Source organism: Lycium barbarum, chromosome 3 (genome assembly GCF_019175385.1).
Source record: "Lycium barbarum isolate Lr01 chromosome 3, ASM1917538v2, whole genome shotgun sequence".
NCBI classification, from domain to species: domain Eukaryota; kingdom Viridiplantae; phylum Streptophyta; class Magnoliopsida; order Solanales; family Solanaceae; genus Lycium; species Lycium barbarum.
The window spans coordinates 45,145,674-45,167,298 of NC_083339.1; the positions used below are offsets into that span (position 1 = coordinate 45,145,674).

A 21,625-nucleotide genomic window follows, 5' to 3' on the forward strand; every position below is an offset into this window, starting at 1 on the left:
CAAAACATATACAGAACCCACACAAGTATGTCTACAGACCTCTACAGATTATAACAGAATCACAAGACGGGACAGGGCCCCGTCATACCCCTGAATAGCATACATATATACAATAGCAGCAGACTGTACCAACATATAGGCTCTGGACAAAAGAGCACTCCCAAAATAGCAGAATAGATGTCCTAGGAAGGCGGGTCAGCAAATCTGTCGTCTGTACCTGCGCGGCATGAAAATGCAGCCCCCGAAGGAAGGGGGTCAGTACGAAATATGTACTGAGTATGTAAAGCACGAAACGTAATAAACAAAGTCATAATCGAAGCAGAAGATACAGAAAATGAACTGAATATCCAGATTAGCTAAATGCTGATCATATAGCATAAATAGTATTCGCTGAAAACATATGTCGTACCTGGTCTCATTACGGAACAAGATCATAACCGAAACAGAACTTACAGAGAAGTGAGTGTAACGTCCGAAGTATCAAATGCATATTTTCAAAACATGAGGAGTATGTACAGAAACATATACCATATCATATCCGACCCCTGCCAAGGGACTCGGCAAACAGAACGTGGCCACCCCCCGACGCTGGTGCCACCACACATAAGGAGCAGAATAGGGGATAACCCCGTAACATAACATATCATATCAGATGGCCATATCAGATCATATCATATCAGAATGTGTGTACATGGCACAACATACTCCACAACCCATGTACATATATACCTGCCCCCTCACATCGAGGCACGACGAACAATGCAGTGGAATACGCTTGACAACATATCCTGGCCCGGGCTCAGTGTGGGAAACATTGAGGCATCCACGAATGGAGTAGTGGGAAACTAAATGCAATAAAAATACCATATATTTCCAGAGACTCAATGTGGCATATCGGATGACAAATCAAACCAATGAAATCGGACAGAATCATAGTAAGTGTATGTCGTATGTCATAATGAGTTACGGAAGAATAATCCTTCTGGGATCATTTTCATATTCCAAAATAGTTTACCAGACTCGAGGGAATCATTAAAACAATTTTCCTTAGTAGTTAAAAGGATAGTTAAAACGTTTCATTTTATATTGTTCGAAAATAAAGCAATAGTACACTAAAAGGCAAAGCGGGAATAGTGGGAGACTAAATGAGACACAAAATATCATACCTTTACAGAGATTCAATAAAGTATTTAGAATAAATATCATTGGTAGTTAGAAGAGTAGTTAAGGCGTTTCCTTTAGAACCGCTTGAAATTAAGTTATAAACACAAAAAGGGTAAAGTCGGAAATAGTGGGCCCACCTCGGGACAACCGAAGCGGTGGGCTCAAATTACGTATATTAAGCTTATGGAGTCACCTACGGAGGTCCTAGGGACATTTCATAACTTTCTAGACAATTTGCGGAAGTTTACACAATTCTTTAACAAAGCATACTTATAGGGTTCAATTCCAATGAATGAAAAAGGGACAATTTCAAACGCGGATTCCGAAAGACAGAATGTTTTCCGAGGCTCGAATCCGATCCTAGTACATCTAGGACATGCCAAAAGAAGAATCGGGATAGCTTTACATACCTTTTATGCTTTTTACGCCTTTCCAAGTTCACTTCCCGTTTCGTCCAAAATCTACAAATGGTCACATTTACCAAATGTTAACCCTAAGACTTTAGGACTTCAATATCAAATCAACACTTTTCTACAGAAATTTGGGCAGCATTTCCCCTATACATAGAGCATCCCCGAGAATTCAACTCGGCCAAAACAATCAACAACAACCCAATAACAACACTAACAGCAACAACAATATCTACAAGACACAATATGGCACAACTAGTTCCCTTTCCAACATAGTGCGATACTTCCATCTTAACTTCAAATTTCCAAACAAATCTCAAGGGTTTCACATTCATCATTAATCAAGATCATCACAATATAATTTGGAAGCATTTCATATCAATTCCACAAAATATTCACAAGATATACACAATATACAAACTTTCCACCAAAGTCATAATTCCACCAAAACTTCTAATCTTTAACAAACATTTTCATAACATGTTTCTATCTTCCAACTTCATCAACAATCATCATAATTTACACCTTAACGACTTCATTTCCACAATATCATAAAATCATATTAGAATGACATAATCTTTTACATTCCATTTCAATGCCAACTTAAATCATATTACCTTCCTTTACATTACAAGGATCACAACAACACAACCAACATATTAAACAAAATTAATTCATTCCCATTCTAATCTCCATATACCACACGGCCAATACCTATATTTCCAACTTCAACCAAATTCATTCAACTTTCATTCTCAATATGAATTCCATCATACTCACAACTAGAATACGACATAAATTTAACTCACCATATGTATATAACATACATACACACACGACTACATGCCAACTTACATACCCACTTTGCAAACTTCCATATTTCCATACTTTCTACTCATTTCTACATACTACAATACAAACAAACCTTCATAACATAATAACATGGAATGAATTCTTACCTTTTTCTCCAATCTTCTTCACTTAACCAAAGTGCGGAAACGATGAAACGGATGAACCATCTTCCGAAATAATTATACCACGTTGTAGAGGGTACTTGAATTGGTAGGAATACTACAAGAAAACAATTTTTGGAACAAGATTTAAGGTACTTAATTTCCATGGGTCTTGGCCGAAATGACCCTTTGTTTTTGTTCTTCATCTTTTGGGTTTCTTGAAAATTCTAATGGATAAAGTGATAAGTATATGGTCCCTTTCATCTATTTTAACACATGGAAAATTCATTAATTTTTTTGTGGGTTTGGGCCATGGCTTTGGCCGGCCACCCTCTTAAACTTGGGCCTCATTTTTTTTTCTTTTCATTTTTCTTGGGCCAAACCGGTTGGTCCCGAGTTGGGCATAGCCCACTGACCTTTCGACCTTAAAACGTCCATATCTCCTTGTACCGACTTCACCTAGGAACCCACGACCTATGGTTGGAAAGCTAATTCAATTATCTATAACTTCTATCTCTTGGTATTTTTCCAAATTCCAAACTTATAATACCGTTTTTGCCCCTCCAAATCAGGTCACCCGGAAACGTTTTCTTAAAAATATTCGTTTGGAGGGCTTCCACTTTGATTTGGCCCAAGGGTCCTTCATGAGTTGTGTTTAACTTTACATATGTGATTCATATAGCTTGTCACATGTTCCAAAAAAAATCTTGACGTGTGGGCCCCACCTCAGCTTACAAATAATCCGACGTTCAAAAATACGGGATATAACAACTGATCTCCCTAGACTAGCAAGCAACTTTTAAGTAGATCCCAAACTTGAAGTTGAATTTACAACGTTTTTGTTTCCAATTGTAATGCTTCTAATAAAACGGATAAAGATACAACTCGATAAACAACCTAATACAAAAGTCTATACTTAAGAACTGGAAAACATTATACCTTGTCAAGTATCACAAGTGTTGCTTGCTTTTTCAGGCCTTTTACATTGTCTGGAACCTCTGCTTCATCTCAACCAACTATCTAGCATTGTTCAATTACCTTGTCAATTATCACTATATCTAGACTTGGTTTCTTTGCATTGTAGGTTCGCTTTGTGAATCATCAAAACTTCACACATGGCTTTATGCCAATCAATTTCCCCTTTTTGATGATGATAAACACCTGTCTTACACTTATCTTATAAGCAACTGTGTAACCTATTCCAACTATCGCATAACCCAGTATTTGAGCATTACACTTATAGCAAACCAGGTTAGTAATTGAGTGAAAAAGCATAAGCACACAGTTAATTAATCTTCCCCCTTTCGGCATTATTAAAATTTCATCCAGAAGTAATTAAGCACTTTTTAATATGAAACTCATGGTCATTGGGGCTATCGTATATACACAAGGTAATAACAGTCACTCATTTAAGTCAAAACATTCAAGTCACATGAATGAGGCACAGATTTTTAAGATATGCAACAGTTAATCAAATCATTTTTATTAACATCAATAAGTACAATTCTAGTCCCTTGATTACAATTATATACATCAGATCATTTTGACCAGACATGACACTTAGATGCGAAGAATTATTACAAGGAAAGTAATTTTCTAGGCCAAATTCTAGGAAGTCTCATCTAGGAGATGTGGAGGGGTTTTGGCTATAGGGATAGTGCCATTGGCAGAACAAGAGCTCATCTCACTTGAGTAACGATCAATTTTAACACAATTATCATCAAAATCAGTGGAAGGAATGTCATCAATTTGTTTTTCATGGATCTGAATCAACCAAACTGGTAGCTGTTTCTTATAAGTTACTGAAATTTATGCCCCTCAGAATACCTTCAGGCACTTGCAGCTCAATTTTTAGATCATGCTCCATTCTTTACCCCAAGAAGATCCACTATCTTTTTCCACCGATTTTGCCCATGAGGGCCAATATCTGAAGTTTTCCTTTTTCGCAGATGGTTCTTATTTGTTTCATCCTTCCTTATTTCTCCATTAACCCTTATGTCTTCATCTCTTGTTTTTCCATTAGGCTAACGTGTCAACCTGAACCGAGCTTGCAATATCAAACAACTCATTTTCTTGAAGAGTTGTTGCTTTACAGATTTTTCGCTCACTCTCCCCTGTTTCAGAGATTTTAGTACATTCCCCTTCTCTATATGCTCCAACTAATTTTCTTCCTTCTTTCACCTTCTCTGTGGGTATACTCATGTGTATAATCGGAAGAGGTGGATTAAGGAGAGAGAAGTGGATAGTATATTCTAAGGTTGAGGAGTTTTGTGAATGTGTGGGAGAAAAGGGTTTATCGGAACTAGAAGAGAATTTCGACATTTTAACATTTTTGATTTGGTTCCGAGGTGAAGGAATAGTGTGAGTGAGATTTAGGCAATTTGAGGTTGATTTAAGTAGCCGTGATAATGGAGACTAAAGTAATGTGAACGGGCATTTGAAGAGTCTTCTTAGGAAGAGCTGATGACTTGATTATGATATTTTTTTTTCCTTTTAACACGATCATCATGACTTAATTTTCACTTCTAAACACACACTTAATGACGGCTATAGTTGGCTACGGTAATGACAACAGGTTGTTTGAGTTGTTCCATGATCTGATTATTCAATTGACTGCAAGAGAAAGAACACATACCTGAAGTGTGGATGACTAGCCATATACAATCTTTAATATTAATGTCAGTTCTGTGAAAGTCATTATGTTAGACCCTTTAAGAAGATCATGAACATATTATGGTGTCACGACCCAGCTAGGGGCCGCGACGGGTACCCGGGGCTAACCACCGAGCACCGCTCGTTCTACTACTCATCATGCTCATTAACTACTTTTTCTTATCGATTTTTATAATCAAACCATAAGAAAGTCATGTTTCACTTGTGAACATAAATAGTTTCATATGCATAAGCCATCTAGGCTATCAAAAATAATATATACAATTATGCCATCGTGACTTTATCAGGCCACATAACCCACACTGTGTATCTACGAGCCTCTACTGAAGTACAAAACGCATAGACGGGACAGGACCCCGTCGAGCCCAACATATACAAATATACACAAAAGAATAGTCAAGCACCTCCGGGACAAAGGAGTGCTTTCAATCGGCTGACAGCTACTACGGGTCTGGCTCAAGCTCGCCTCCCTGTCTACCTATGGGCATGAACCATATAGTACTGAGTATGTAAGACAAGAATGAAATAAAGATAATAGGAGGATCGTGAGCCATAAGAGAAAGATATAGCCTGTAAGAGTGTCATAAACAAATACATTTCGTACATATATCATACTTTACATAATCATAGTACACATGTCATCACATCACCGATCTCGTCACATCACATATCTCATCATATCACATATCTCGTCACATCACGTATCACATCGTTATCCCACGTCCGGGTAACCATCATATGCCGCCCACTAGTGGTGATCATGCCCGGCCCTCTAGGCTCGGTGTAAACATAGCAGCCCACATTAGCGATGACATGCCCGGCCATATAAGCGCGGTGGAATCATATGCAGCCCGCTTTAGCGGTGACATGCCCGGCCATATAGGCGCGGTGGAATCTCATCATCACAAAATCAGTCATTACCCATCACTATTACCCATCTCATGAACGTATCACAATCTTATCATAGCTTGGCATATTCATACATAACATAGGCATATTATAAGCTAGTATTATTGAGCATCTTATAAACATACCATGACTTTACATCATTTCACATTTAGTATTAGAAGCATACATTAGACTTTGAAGACAACCATAGTTATATCGGGGTGACGTAAGGTCGTAAACCCTCGATTATATTATGAGCATTTAGGAGTATCTTGCCTCACCTCGAAGGAAATGGTGCGTAAGGTGGGTGTTAACAATAATGACATCATCAGCGTTATGGGATCACCATATCATGAACTATCGAATCTCTATACTTGAACTCATTATCATCATTAACATGCTCGTATGTAATTTAGTATGCTTAAGGACTCATAAGTTCCATCATATAAGAGGATCATGGGGAGTTTGAAAGATTCATGCCTTTGAAGGAAGGGATAGGCCTTACATACCTTTGATGTTTAACTAAGCTTTCGCTTGCGTGTTCTCCTTTAATGCACACGTTCTACCTTCAAGAGAATTTATATCGTCATTAGCTAAGCAATTATAAGAACGGGCTTTCTAAAGCTAGGGAAAATTGGGCAGCACTTCCTTTGTTTATACTACTTTTCCCATATTCTATATCAACTCCAAAATGTTCACAACAACATTCAGAATATTGCAATCAACAATCATCATTCATATACATTGACCACACCCCACCATTTCCCTTCAATTTCTCCACATTTATGGTTATAGCTTACTATCACATTTTCTCATGTATCACACTTATTTCATGGTCTAAATTTCATTTATAACGTATTCATAATCACAACACCCTAACATTTATGATTCAATCCAACTACCATCCAAACATGGCACTATTCACTCATTAATGACCCATTTCCTATATCTTCCTACACTTCAAGTATCTTAATCTTCCATTACCTTAAACAACATGGTTTAGTCATGAAAATTACCTTATATGATAGTTGGACAAGTCTTGAGTAGAGTTTCTCCTCTAGCACCAAAACCCTATCTCACCTCTTTTGGTTTTCTTGGAGGAAGATGAGCTTTACTTGGGTTTCATGCACTTTGATTCATGGATTTGGTGTTGTTGATCATTGATTTCCTTTGATTTTTCTTGTGGATGGAGGTTGGAGAATATTCTAGAGTGTTCTTGTCTTGTGGAGTGGAGGATGGAATGAAAATGAAATGGAAAGGGTCCCTTATATAAAAATACAAAAGCTGGCCGAACCACTTTATACGGACCAACATACGGTCCGTATAATTTTTACTGACCGTATATTTGGTCCAGTGATCCATGTTGTACTGGACTGGATCTACGAACTGGACATACGGTCCGTGAATATTATACAGCCAGTATGTCTGGCCTTATGTTGTCCAGTTCTCAGGAACTTGTTTTCGTCGACTCGTTTGATCTCCAATCCTTATGGAACCTTCTTGGCTCTTGTTTAACATCTCAATATCAATCTTAGGGGCATTATTACTCTTCTCTAAGACATCATTATGCCATTATAGACTCGTTGCTCGAAATTCTTATCCGATACACAACATATGATTCGCTTTCCTTGGCAACTTTCTTTCCTTGCATGATATGCCTTTGAAATCTCGTTGAGGATCATCAATTTCATTTTCTTACTCATCAAAATGTCGCATATGCCATGTCCTTTGTTAGCCTATTCACTGTACATATACAGGGGATTTTCCAAGGTGTAACATTCTTCCCCCCTTTTTGGAACATTCGTCCTCGAATGTTAAACACTCGGGATTCTACAAAAATTTCGCCACAGTTTTCCCTGTAACTTGGTACTACCAACCTGTCACAACAACCCATAATATCATCGCCTCACAGGGCTACATCACAATATTAATATATCTATGGCCACACACGACCAAAAGCATAAGGATAAAGCATACATACCTTACATTGTTGTCGTTTTATCTTGGATCTCCTTTGGGGTTTGGAATAAATACGGGTACTTGGACTTCATCTTCTCTTCCGCTTCCCAAGTCATTTCTTCCAGATTGTTGTTTCGCAATAAGACTTTGATTGAAGCTACCTCTTTATTTCGAAGTCTTTGCACTTTCCTGTCTAGAATAGCAATAGGTACTTCTTCATAGGTTAGCTTTTCTGTCACTTGCACATCATCTATCAGGACAATATTTGTTGGATCTCCAACACACTTGCGGAGCATCGGAACATGGAAGACTGGGTGGACTGATTCAAGCTCCGAAGGCAAGTCCAATTCATAGGCTATATGACCCACTTTGCGGTTAATTCTATAGGGTCCAATGTATCTAGGACTTAGCTTCCCTTTCTTACCAAATCGCATCACCCCTTTCATTGGCGATACTTTGAAAAATACCCAATCATCAACCTGGAATTCCAAGTCTCATCAGCGATCGTCTGCATAAGACTTTTGGCGACTTTGGGCTGTTAGCAATCGATCTCGGATCGCCTTAACTTTTTCCACCGCTTGCTGAATCAATTCAGGGCCTACTAGCTGTGTTTCCCCCACTTCGAACCATCCGACTGGGGATCTACACTTCCTTCCATATAAAGCTTCATATGGGGCCATTTGAATGCTGGAATGGTAACTATTATTGTATGCAAATTCGATTAGCGGCAAATGGTCATCCCAACTACCACCGAAATCCAGCACACATGCTCGTAGCATATCTTCCAAGGTCTGAATAGTACGTTCGGCTTGTCCATCGGTCTGCGGATGAAATGCCGTGCTAAGCTTCACTTAAGTGCCTAGACCTTCTTGAAAAGAATTCCAAAACCTGGCCGTAAACTGTGGTCCTCTATCTGTAATAATAGATAATGGTATACCACGGAGTCGCACAATTTCCTTAAGGTATAATCTCGCATAATCTTCTGCTGTGTAGGTAGTTCTAACTGGAAGAAAATGGGCTGCCTTTGTTAGTCTGTCCACGATCACCCATATAGAATCATACCTGCCTCGAGAACGAGGTAACCCCACGATGAAATCCATGTTGATCACTTCCCATTTCCAAGTAGGGATTTCTATCGCTTACAATAAGCCTCCTGGCTTCTGATGTTCAACTTTCACTTGTTGGCAATTTGGGCACTACGCTACAAATTCCGCTATGTCTCTCTTCATGTCATCCCACCAATATATTAACTTGAGATCATGATACATTTTGGTTGCACCTGGGTGAATAGAATATTGAGAACAATGTGCTTCTTCTAGAATTCGTCGGCGCAATTCTGCTACATTCGGCACACACAACCTACTTCGGTACTTAAGAATTCCATCCATAGAAACTTCAAATAATGTTTTTTCTTTTCCATAAGATGTGTCTCTGTAACGACATAATTGAGGATCTTCATATTGCCGTTCTTTCGCTTCCCTGTCCAAGGACGAAATCGTGGGATCATTGATACTAATCCCCACATTACCCGAATCGATTGCACGTACTCCAAGATTAGCTAGTTAGCGGAGCTCACCAACCATCTCTTTATTTTTTGGAGGGACTTCACATAAACTACCCATTGATCGGCGGCTAAGCGCATCGGCTACTACATTCGCTCTTCCGGGGTGGTACAAGATGTTCACATCATAATCTTTCAATAATTCTAACCACCGCCTCTGCCGCAGATTCAGTTCCTTCTGTTTGAAAATATGCTGAAGACTTTTATGATCTGTATAGATATCAACATGCACACCATACAAATAATGCCTCCATATTTTTAAGGCGTGAATAACCGCAGCCAATTCGAGATCATGAGTTGGATAATTCTTTTCATGTTTCCGTAATTGTCTCGAAGCATATGCAATAACTTTCCCATGCTGCATCAATACGCATCCTAGTCCAACATCGGAAGCGTCACAATACACAACATAGCCATCTGGCCCTTCTGGAAGTGTTAAGACCGGAGCTGAGATCAATCTGCCTTTCAACTCTTGGAAGCTACGTTCACAAGCATCATTCCATTGAAATTTGGCTGACTTCTGGGTTAGCTTCGTCAATGGGGCTGAAATAGATGAGAATCCCTCTACGAATCTTCTATAATAACCTGCCAAACCCAGAAAACTACGAACTTCTGTAGGCGTCGTAGGCCTTGGCCAAGTCTTCACAACCTTAATTTTCTGAGTGTCGACTCGAATGCCATCATCTGAAATAACATGGCCCAGAAATGTCACGGAAAAGGTATGTAAAGCTATCCCTTTTCTTCTCTTGGCATGTCCTAGATGTACTAGGTTTGAGTTTGAGCCTCGGGGATTATTCTATTCATAGAAATTCGAGTTTACTTTTAGTACTATTCCATTCAGCGAAATTGAATTAGAAACTTATGCTTTGTTGAAAAAAAATGTTCAAACTTTCGTAACGTTCGTAAACATGATCAAATTACCCCTAAGCTTTCATGGATGATTCCATAGGGTCAAATGTCTGTAAAATTCGTACGCCGCCTCGACTTGAACCGAGGGGGGCCCACTAGCCCCGAGTCTCCTTCGTTGCCCTAATTGACTTAACTTTGTACGATATCGGAAGGAGACTTTTACTTATGACTCTAGCTATTAAAGAATAATGTTTTGATTACTCCATGATATTCTGATTTACATTTTGAACTATGAATACAATTTCAGAAGTACTTTTGTGAGATAAACTCCGTATTGGTCAGTTGTCCGGACTAGTTTGCCTAACGGGTTGTCATATGATTATATCCAATTTCATAAATGGTTTGATATATAAATTGCATTATTTTCCGCACTACTCTGCTCGTGCCTATTACTATGATATCGTTCGCCGGTTCCCGGGCCGGTTTTGTATTCGTGCGCATTATGACATATTCGGCAGTATGATGTGTTACGGTTCCCGAGACCTGGCCATAGGGCCGGGTACCGTTTATGGAGTTATGCTGTGATATGGATTATGATATGCTTTGATGATGTGATATGTGTGATGATATGTTATGTTCGGGGTTGTACGGAGATTTGAAACTTTCCGGAGTATGCTGTGTTGTGGCGCCAGCATCGGAGTGGCGACCACGTTCCTGAGCCTTATGCATGATTTCTTTTATTTGCATTATGTACATATGATTTCCGTACCGGTTTGATATACTGATTTAGTATTCTCTTTCTGTACCTTTACTACAGTTATGGTTTGGACTTCTGTACTCTATGCTTTACATGCTCAGTACATCTTTCGTACTGACCCCCTTTCTTCGGGGGCTGCGTTTCATGCCCGTAGGTGCTGAGGTTCGTGACCCGCCAGTGTAGGCCATACTTTCTGCTATTACAGAGCGCTCCTCTTGATCCGGAGCCTACATCTTGGTACATATCTTTTGTCATGTATCTGTTTCTGTATATATTTGGACTATTTGGGGTATGGCGGGGCCCTGTCCCGCCATATGTTTCCGTTTTGGTTTGTAGAGGCCTGTAGTCATATATGTGGGTCGAGGGTCCTGCGTGTGTTTGTTCTGTTTATGATTTGTGTCTTAATGCGGTCCTACCTGTTATGGCGGCCATGGTGGCCCATATGTTTGTATATATGCATATGTTCGGCGATGTGTATTCCGCCGCCTCTTTTGGCTTTGATATGATATCTTTGCTCGCACGACCGCTTAAGATAATATTTGACTTCAAATCTGTTTAAAATAATCGACACGAGATCTGAGTTAAATTAGAATATGACGAGTTAGCATGTGAGTTTGTTTGGGGTGCCCAAATGGGGCACCAGTCGCGGCCCCCGGAGCTGGGTCGTGACAAAAGTGGTATCAGAGCGGTTTGTCCTCGGAATGTCTACAGGCCGTGTCTCGTAGAGTCTTGTTTATCGGTGTGTCGTGCACCACATCTATAAACAAGAGGCTACAGGACATTTAGGGTGTTACCTTTCTTTGAATCTTAGATCGTGCGATAGAGCTGTGCTATTAGGATGACTCTTTTCTGATCGATTGTTGTGTTTTTCAGTGATGCCTCCGAAGAAGGCAACGACTGCCCAGAAAGGCAAGGCGATGGTGGGAGAGACTAGTCTGGTGCAGAGAGTTACCCGGGCTCGTGCTCAGGATTTGCCCGATGTTGTGCCCCAGTCGGAGGGTTCTGCTACACCACCGGAGGAGCCTGGAGCAGGTCCATCATTAGCTCCAGACGCTCCAGTGCCCGAGCCTCCAGCTCCTCAGCCCGGGGCGGAGGATAGGACGTTGAGGGAAGCGGTACAGTTACTGACGACTTTGGTAGCGGGACAGGCTCGCAGACGCGGGCTGAGAGGTGATGATGATGATGACAGGCGTGATAGCCTTAGGGTTCGTGATTTTCTGACATGTAGTCCCCCAGAGTTTTTCGGGTCTAATCCCGAGGAGGACCCCCACGACTTCATTCGGGGGATGTGGCGCTCCTTGGGACTGGTCAGGGCTTCAGAGACCGAGTCCGTTGTGTTAGCCTCGCACAGATTACGAGATGTTTTGGCTAATTGGTATGAGTCATGGCAGCTGTCCAGAGGTGAGGGTGCTCCCCTAGCTACATGGGACGAGTTTGTGGCCGCTTTTCTCTGCCACTTTTTGCCCCCGGAGTTGCGGAGGGCGAGGGTTGACAGATTTTTGCAGCTGCGGCAGAGAGGTCGGAGTGTTCGTGAGTATAATTTGGAGTTTTATTCCTTGGCTCGATATGCACCTGCTATAGTAGCGGATATGGCTGGCCGGATGCACCGGTACGTGATAGGGCTGGACCGTTACTTAGTTGACAGTTGTATGGCGATGGCATCGTAGACTGATATGGACATCGCCCGATTACAGGCTTATGCCCAGGGTATGGAGGACCGACACAGGGAGGACCGGTGGGGCAGAGATCGGGATAGGAGGCCGCCCAAGCGGGCTAGATCAGCAGGGTATTCTGGAGATTTCTGAGGCGAACAGCCTCAGTCACAGCAGTCAGGCAGATATCCTTCTCCGTCAGGCCGGGGTACACAGTCCGCCGGTAGACGATTTGATAGTGCAGGACCATCTGGGGCCGGCCAGAGTTCCGGAGCATCAGGTTCGCAGACGACCAGGGGTTCCAGCCAGTCCAGACTACCCAGGCCCCGTTGTTCTTATTGTGGGAGATCGCACCCAGGGGAGTGCTACCGAGCCACAGGAGCTTGTTTTTCCTGCGGCCGTCAGGGCTATGTTATGCGAGATTGTCCGATGGCGAGTGGTTCTGGTAGTACGGTTCAGCCGACGGGATCAGCCGCTGGTTCATCTTCTACTCCCTCAGCTATGCGCCCTGCGGGGCGGGGTTTGCCGGCACCGGCGGGCCGCGGTCGAGGCCGTGGCGGTGTTTCAGATTCTAGTCGTCCATCGAACCGCATATATGCATTGGCTAGCCGCCAGGATCAGGAGGCTTCGCCAAATGTTGTTACAGGTACATTACTGGTTTTCTCCCGATCGGTATATGCATTGATTGATCCTGGTTCTACTTTGTCGTATATCTCCCCGCTTGTTGCTGGAAAAATTGGAATAATACCCGAACCTATAGAGCCATTCGAAGTAGCTACACCGGTTGGGGATTATATTGTAGCGAGGCAGGTATATAAAGATTGTTCTGTGATTATATATGATCGTTGCACTAAAGCTGATTTGGTAGAGTTAGATATGCTGGAATTTGATGTTATTATGGGCATGGACTGGTTAGCTTCCTGTTATGCTAATGTTGACTACCATAAAAAGGTAGTTCGCTTCCAGTTTCCAGGGGAACCAGTCATAGAGTGGTCAGGGAGTACAGCGTCGCCGAGGGGTAAGTTTATTTCATACCTCAAGGCTAAGAAAATGATTCAGAAAGGTTATATCTATCATTTGGTCCGGGTGCACGATACCAAGGCCGAGACACCTACTCTTCAGTCAGTTCCGGTTGTTAATGAATTCTCAGATGTATTCCCAGATGAGCTTCCAGGTCTCTCGCCTGAGCGGGAGATAGACTTCACTATAGATTTGTTGCCAGATACGCAGCCCATATCTATTCCTCCGTACAGAATGGCACCTGCAGAAATGAAGGAATCAAAGGAGCAGCTGAAAGATCTATTGGATAAAGGCTTCATCAGACCCAGTACATCGCCCTGGGGAGCGCCGATATTATTTGTTAGAAAGAAAGATGGGTCACTGCGAATGTGTATTGATTATCGACAGCTGAATAAGGTGACTATAAAGAATAAATATCCCCTCCCCCAGATTGATGATTTATTTGATCAGTTGCAGGGTGCCAAATATTTCTCGAAGATAGATTTGCGTTCAGGCTACCACCAGGTACGGGTACGAGAGGCTGATATTCCGAAGACTGCTTTCAGGACCCGGTACGGGCATTATGAATTCAGAGTGATGTCTTTTGGGCTGACTAATGCTCCAGCGATATTCATGGATTTGATGAATCGGGTATTCCGACCGTTTCTTGATATGTTCGTGATTGTGTTTATTGATGATATCTTGGTTTATTCACGATCAACAGAGGAGCATTCAGATCATTTGAGGACAGTACTTGGCACACTGCGGCAACAGAAATTATATGCTAAATTTTCCAAATGTGAATTCTGGTTAACCTCTGTGGCTTTCTTGGGGCATATTGTCGGAGCAGATGGCATTCGGGTCGATACACAGAAGATTGAAGCTTTACAGAATTGGCCTAGGCCTGCTACACCGACAGAGGTACGCAGTTTTTTGGGGTTGGCCGGTTATTACAGAAGGTTTGTGAAAAATTTTGCTTCTATCGCGGCATCATTAACGAAGTTCACTCAGAAAGCAGCAAAATTTCAGTGGACTGATGCCTGTGAGCGCAGTTTCCAGATGCTGAAGGAAAAATTAATTACAGCTCCAGTGTTGGCTCTTCCAGAAGGGTCAAATGGGTACGTCGTTTATTGTGATGCTTCTGGTATCGGGATAGGTTGTGTGTTGATGAAGCACGGTCGAGTCATAGCCTATGCTTCCCGGCAGCTCAGACCGCACGAAAGAAATTATCCCACTCATGATTTAGAATTGGCCGCGGTGATTCATGCTTTGAAGATTTGGCGGCACTACTTATATGGGGTCCACATTGATATTTATACGGACCATAAGAGTCTCCAGTATATCTTTAAATAGAAGGAACTAAATTTGCGGCAGAGAAGATGGCTTGAATTATTGAAAGATTATGACGTTGATATTTTGTATCATCCTGGGAAAGCAAATGTGGTAGCGGATGCACTTAGCCGCAAGTCCATGGGCAGTTTGACTGATGTACAGCCTGATAAGAAAGAATTGGTTCGTGAGATTCATCAATTAGCCAGCCTTGGAGTCCGTTTGGCAGATTCTGGAGATGCTGGGGTGTCTGTTCGAGAGGTTGCTGAATCATCCATTATGAAAGAGGTTAAGCAGCGTCAGTTCGAAGATCCTGTCTTGGCACAGTATAGAAATGTGGCCCTTAATAAAGAAAAGACTCCATTTGAAATTTCGCCTGAAGGGGTATTATTATACGGAGGCAGGTTATGTGTACCGGACGTTGCAGGGTTACGACGACAAATTATGGGCGAAGCACATAATGCTCGCTATTCTATTCATCCTGGTTCTACTAAGATGTACCACGACCTTAAAGGTTTATACTGGTGGGACGACATGAAAAGAGATATTGCAGAGTTCGTTGGCCAATGTCCAAATTGCCAGCAAGTCAAAATCGAACATCAGAAGCCCGGCGGATTACTACAGGAAATGGAAATTCCAGCTTGGAAATGGGAGATGATTAATATGGATTTCGTTGTTGGGTTGCCGCGCACTCCACGCAGGTATGATTCTATTTGGGTTATTGTTGACAGATTGATGAAATCAGCCCATTTCCTTCCGGTCAGGACTACTTATTCGGCTGAGGACTATGCCAGATTGTATTGTAAAGAAATAGTAAGACTTCACGGGGTTCCTGTATCTATTATCACTGACAGAGGGGCCCAGTTCACAGCGAATTTCTGGAGATCATTCCAGGAGGGATTGGGGACTCAGGTGAGTCTTAGTACAACATTTCATCCTCAGTCCGATGGGCAGGCCGAGCGCACCATTCAGACATTGGAAGATATGTTGCGGGCCTGTGTTATTGATTTCAGAGGCAGCTGGGATGATCATTTGCCGCTTGTTGAATTTTCTTATAATAATAGTTATCATTCCAGCATACAGATGGCGTCGTACGAAGCCCTATATGGTAGGAAATGCAGATCTCCGATCGGTTGGTTCGACGTGGGTGAAACTAAATTAATTGGTCCAGATGTGGTCCAGCAGGCAGTCGATAAAGTGAAACTGATTTGAGAGCGACTATTAGCGGCCCAGAGTCGACAAAAATCTTATGCTGATAAACGACGTCGACCGTTAGAGTTTCAGATTGGCGACTGGGTATTTCTAAAGGTGTCGCCCATGAAGGGCGTGATGAGATTCGGCAGAAAGGGAAAGCTCAGTCCGCGATACATTGGGCCTTACCAGATTATCCGGAAGATTGGGAATGTCGCTTATGAGCTGAACTTACCATCAGATCTAGAGGCTGTACACCCGGTATTCCATGTATCCATGCTCCGAAAATGTATTGGTGATCCTGACAGAATATTTCCAGTAAATGATATTCAGGTAACGGAGGACTTGTCTTATGAAGAGCAACCTGTAGCTGTTCTGGATCGTCAGGTGAGGAGACTGCGCACCAAAGAAGTGCCTTCTGTTAAAGTCCTGTGGCGGAACAACAACCGGGAAGAAATGACCTGGGAGGCGGAGGATGAGATGAAGAAGAAGTATCCCCACTTGTTTCCTACGCCCACAGGTAATCTAAACTTTTGAGTTTGTTATTGTGATTGACAAATAACTTATGTGTGTTATTTATAAAGAGAGACTCCCCCGCCATGTTCATAAGATCCTGTAAGACTGATTTAACATTCGAGGACGAATGTTCTAAAGGGGGGGAGAATGTTATATCCCGTGTTTTTGCGTGCTTGGAAAATTTGAAATAATGTTGACTTGTAAGAAATGAGGTCATAATTAATTTTATTCAACATATGAGTTGTTCATGGAAGAGAAATATTAGTGAGGAAGTGTTGAGGAAGGCTAGGGGCAAAAATTGGAATTTTGGAAAATTAGTTCGGGAATTACAAAAATAAGATCCATAAGTTAATTGGGCTCAAAATATAAAAGAAAAATGAGGCCCAATTGTATGTGGGGTGGCCGGCCATGGGCTTGGCCCCAAGCCCACAAGAATGGTCATGTGATTAGCATGTGACAATTAAAATAAAGGGGTCCTTAGTCATCTTCTAGTAGAAGATTCAAGAAACACAAAAGAAAAAGTTGAAGAGTTCCATGGCCATTCGGCCGAACCCCTTTCCTATCAAAAAAAAATAAATTCTAGTTCCTTTAGCTTTGATCCTAAAGTTTTCTTCTTCTTGAATTCTTAGTAAGTTCAAGACGCTCTCCGACGTGATATACTTGGTTTAGCGAGAGAACAACGTTTGCGGTAAGTTGAAGTTTGAAGAAAAGGTAAGAATTGATCCTTTTAAGTTATGTTATGAAGGCTTACTTATGTTGTAGTATGTAGAAATGGGTAGAATTTATGAAAAAATGGAAGTTTGCTTGGTGGGTGTGTGTGTATGTATGTGGCCGTATATGTGTGTGTTGGGTAGGTAAAGATGAATTAAATTTTTGTCGTATTTTAGTTGTGGTTATTGTGGATTTTGTATTGGAGATGAAAGTTGAATAAAATTGGTTGAAGTGAAAAAACAAAAGGGTGTTGGCCGTGTGGTGCATAGTGGTGGAATGAAAATGAATTAATTTTGTTTAATATGTTAGTTGTGACCCTTATGATGTAAATGAAGGTTAAATGAGTTAAATTGTCATGGAAATTGATTGTAGAAGATTATGTCATTTTAATGTGATTTTTATATAGTTATATGTAATTACGAAAGTAAGATGTTAGAATGTGAATTATTGTTATTATTATTAATTTTCGAAGAGGACAATGTGATTTGGTAGTTTTGTTACAATTGTGGAGGTTTTGGATAGAATATGGAATTGGCGGGAATGCTTGAATCCATGAGCATTGCTTGAAATGTTATTGAATTATGTTTTAATGATCTTGAATTAGTAAATGAATATGGAAATGTTGATATTAGCTCGAAATTGTGAAGTTGGGATGAAAGTTGTTGAACTATGTAGAAAGGAAGAATAGTTGTGTTATAATATATTCTGTGATGATTATTGATGCTCTTGGTATTGTGGTGTTGTTGTTGTTGATATTTTTGGCCGAGCAAATTCTCGGGGATGTTGAATTTATAGGGGAGGTGCTGCCGAAATTTCGGTAGACAAATATGAATTTAAGTTGAATTCTTAGAAGCTATAACTCACAATTGGTAAATGTGACCAAATTGTAGATTTTGGCAAACTTGAGACGTGATTTTGGAGACGTATAGGAGGCGGAAAAGGTATGTAAAGCTATCCCTTTTCTTCTCTTGGCATGTCCTAGATGTACTAGGTTTGAGTTTGAGCCTCGGGGATTATTCTATTCATAGAAATTCGAGTTTACTTTTAGTACTATTCCATTCAGCGAAATTGAATTAGAAACTTATGCTTTGTTGAAAAGAAATGTTCAAACTTTCGTAACGTTCGTAAACATGATCGAATTACCCCTAAGCTTTCATGGATGATTCCATAGGGTCAAATGTCTGTAAAATTCGTACACCGCCTCGACTTGAACCGAGGTGGGCCCACTAGCCCCGAGTCTCCTTCGTTGCCCTAATTGACTTAACTTTGTACGATATCGGAAGGAGACTTTTACTTATGACTCTAGCTATTAAAGAATAATGTTTTGATTACTCCATGATATTCTGATTTACATTTTGAACTATGAATACGATTTCAGAAGTACTTTTGTGAGATAAACTCTGTATTGGTCAGTTGTCCGGACTAGTTTGCCTAACGGGTTGTCATATGATTATATCCAATTTCATAAATGGTTTGATATGTAAATTGCATTATTTTCCGCACTACTCCGCTCGTGCCTATTACTATGATATCGTTCGCCGGTTCCCAGGCCGGTTTTGTGATCGTGCGCATTATGAAATATTCGGCAGTATGATGTGTTACGGTTCCCGAGACCTCGCCATAGGGCCGGGTACCGTTTATGGAATTATGCTGTGATATGTCTTATGATATGCTTTGATGATGTGATATGTGTGATGATATGTTATGTTCGGGGTTGTACGGAGATTTGAAACTTTCCGGAGTATGATGTGTTGTGGCGCCAGCGTCGGAGTGGCGACCACGTTCCTGAGCCTTATGCATGATTTCTTTTATTTGCATTATGTACATATGATTTCCGTACCGGTTTGATATACTGATTCGGTATTCTCTTTCTGTACCTTTACTACAGTTATGGTTTGGATTTCTGTACTCTATGCTTTACATACTCAGTACATCTTTCGTACTGACCCCCTTTCTTCGGGGGCTGCGTTTCATGCCCGCAGGTGCTGAGGTTCGTGACCCGCCAGTGTAGGCCATACTTTCTGCTAGTACAGAGCGCTCCTCTTGATCCGGAGCCTATATCTTGGTACATATCTTTTGTCATGTATCTGTTTCTGTATATATTTGGACTATTTGGGGTACGGCGGGGCCCTGTCCCGCCATATGTTTCCGTTTTGGTTTGTAGAGGCCTGTAGTCATATATGTGGGTCGAGGGTCCTACGTGTGTTTGTTCTGTTTATGATTTGTGTCTTAATGCGGTCCTACATGTTATGGCGGCCATGGCGGCCATGGTGGCCCATATGTTTGTATATATGCATATGTTCGGCGATGTGTATTCTGCCGCCTCTTTTGTCTTTGATATGATATCTTTGCACGCGCGACCGCTTAAGATAATATTTGACTTCAAATCTGTTTAAAATAATTGACACGAGATCTGAGTTAAATTAGAATATGACGAGTTAGCATGTGAGTTTGTTTGGGGTGCCTAAATAGGGCACCAGTCACGGCCCCCGGAGCTGGGTCGTGATAGAAACACATTTGTGCAGCTTCAGTCATTCTCAATACTAACATATTATACACCACAATTCTTCCTTTTCAATACTTTTGGTCAATACATTAACTTTATCGACTAAAGAACCTTTTTGCATATTATAACCATCTGTGTACACTACATAACCTGTTGCAGTGCTGTGATGTCCTTCTTTGTTGATGTTCCAGTGGGGATTTGAACATTTTATCACTTCGCTCGATCAAGTTGAACTACTAGTTCGAGTTGACTGCCTTTGTTCTACTTGATAGAACATTTTATTAAACCTGGTTCATGGCCACATGAGTACTTACCATTTGGATGTGTGCTTCTATTCCAAGCAATTTTTTATGCATAAGTGCTCTCTCTGGCTAACTTGGAAGACTGCGAGTATGTCCCTAGGTGTCGACAGTCCTTCCACTATCTCAATCTTGATTGAAGATCAAGAAGCGGCGAATGAAGAGATTCGACAACTTAAGGTAGAGAATGCCCTTCTGAAAGCTCAATTAACTGAACAAAAGAGAGAACCAGGTTCCCGTACGGAAGCAGCAGAGGAAATTGAAAGACTGCGGGCAAAGAGGGATCAGTTAAGGGTCAGAGTGGATGTACTTCGATACCAAATGATAAAGGATCAACGAGCTAATAGTGATAGAGTTGATAAAATCCTTCAAACATTAAACCATCCCAGCAATCCTCCCTAGTCCCTATCCTCCTAAACCTGTCATTGTTTCCTCTAAACCCTGTTATTGATAATCCTTTTTGAGTTTTCCCTTGACTTGTGGTACAATTGCAGTTTAATTATCGTAATTCTGCACTGAATTGATTGCTATATGCTTTTATGCTAATCTTTATTAGGCAATCACTCTATTTTTGTGCTTTATTTCTAGCTTGCTCACCTCTATTCTGTTCGTGTTTTGTTGCCTCAGTGGCTCCGAGTTAATATAGGTGAACTTCTTACTGGTTGTACTTTAATTACTTTTCGATGATGCCAAAAAGGGGAATTTTTTTAAATGTAAGGTAAATGGGGGGATGAGCGATGTTGTGATTAACGGGGAAGGACTGAAAGATTACAGGGGAAGGACTGGTTGGTTTGTGTTTGTGCACTAAGGGGTAACCTGGTCCTCCAGTCTATGTATGAATCATTTTGGTAACATGTTGTTATGCTTTAAAACTATTCTATTTTGCAGTGGGAATAAGTGGGATTTGGTTCTCAGGGGGAACATTGTTTCTAAGTTTGTCATCATCAAAAGGGGGGAAATTGATAGGACTAGGGGCATTCTACGTTTTGATGATTGTCAAACTGCCGGACAAACAGAGAGAGACCTGGTTTGCGATCTGTTCTCTCTGTATGTTGTACAGTCAGCAGTAACAGCTGTAAAGCTGCACTGCCCACTGCACAACTACACAATAGTGTTGGGCCCATGCTTTAAGTCAAACATGGGATGAGTGGTCTCTATCACACACACATGCTCCTCAATATATATACAACATGTTCCAACATATTGGG

General features: G+C 41.2%; 1 long non-coding RNA gene across 1 annotated transcript; it reads right to left on the reverse strand.

Annotated features, from left to right (window-relative positions):
* On the reverse strand, positions 1–2,718 carry LOC132633863 (uncharacterized). The gene is made up of 3 exons (XR_009579886.1): positions 2,534–2,718; positions 1,575–1,625; positions 1–217 (listed from the first exon to the last, which is right to left on the reverse strand). It is a non-coding gene; the product is annotated as an uncharacterized LOC132633863 (long non-coding RNA).
* Between the last annotated feature and the right edge of the window lie 18,907 nt (positions 2,719–21,625).